Genomic DNA, 1,109 nt, shown 5'->3' on the forward strand with positions numbered 1-1,109 from the left:
GATTGTCTTGTCTTATTGTTCTTTATAATTTTTGAAGGATTGTGGATATCATTGACAAGGCCAGTATTTGTTGCTCATCCCTAATTGCCGATAAGTTGTGGTTTCCTTGGTCAGTTTAAAGTTCAATTATGTGTCAACCACATTGCTGTGGGTCTGGAGTCACGTGTAGGCTAGACTAGATAGGAATGGCAGATTTTCTTGCCTAAAGGACATTAGTGAACCAGATGGGTTTTCACAACATTTGATGATAGCATCAACTTTCCTGTTCCTCCGATGCTGCCTGGCCTGCTGTGTTTCTCCAGCTCCACACTGTGTCATCTTTGACTCCAGTATCTGCAGTTCTTGCTATCCCCTGACAGCATTAACCTGGGCCTCTGAATTACGAGCCACTGATATTACCACTATGCAACCAATTTCTGGTTTGAGTCTAATATGAAAGGAAGGGGCAGATTTATTCCCCCACATACCAATCATTTTGTTTTATTTGTTCACAGAATGTAGGTGTCATCGACCACAATTTATTGCAATTGAGAGTTACCATTTGCTGCGGATCTGGAGTTACATGAAGGTCAGCCAAGATAAGGATGCCAGGTTTCCTTCCCCAAAGAAAATGAATGAACTAGATGGGATTTTGTAAGACAAATGATGGTGCTAACATGAATACCATTAGGCTAGCTTCTGTTTGATTTTGGATTTTTATTTGAATTTGAATTTTACCATCTGCAATGGTGCGATTCGAACCATGTGTCCGAAGCATCATCTTCGAATTGTAACCCACTAATCCAGAGACATGGCCACTACCCCAGCGCTCCCACAACCCCCACCTTACCCATGGTTAATAACGTATATTTACATAAAATGTAGGAGAAAATAATTTTGTACAAGTGCAAGCACAGAAATAATTGAAGAAGTCAAGTACTTTGTTATTATTAGACTTCAAATAAAGCTTTCTTTCTTTTTATAAGGATTTGAGCAGTGACAGATCGGATTCACGCACAGGTTGTGCTTGGGCTTCAGGGGAGCGCTATGACTTCAAAGACACATATCGATCACGTCAACATGCCTACAAAATAAAACCGGTTGCACTTGCCTGGCTTCAAGCCCGCCTT

The sequence above is a fragment of the Stegostoma tigrinum genome, chromosome 30 (genome assembly GCF_030684315.1).
Source record: "Stegostoma tigrinum isolate sSteTig4 chromosome 30, sSteTig4.hap1, whole genome shotgun sequence".
In the NCBI taxonomy this organism is placed as follows: Eukaryota; Metazoa; Chordata; class Chondrichthyes; order Orectolobiformes; family Stegostomatidae; genus Stegostoma; species Stegostoma tigrinum.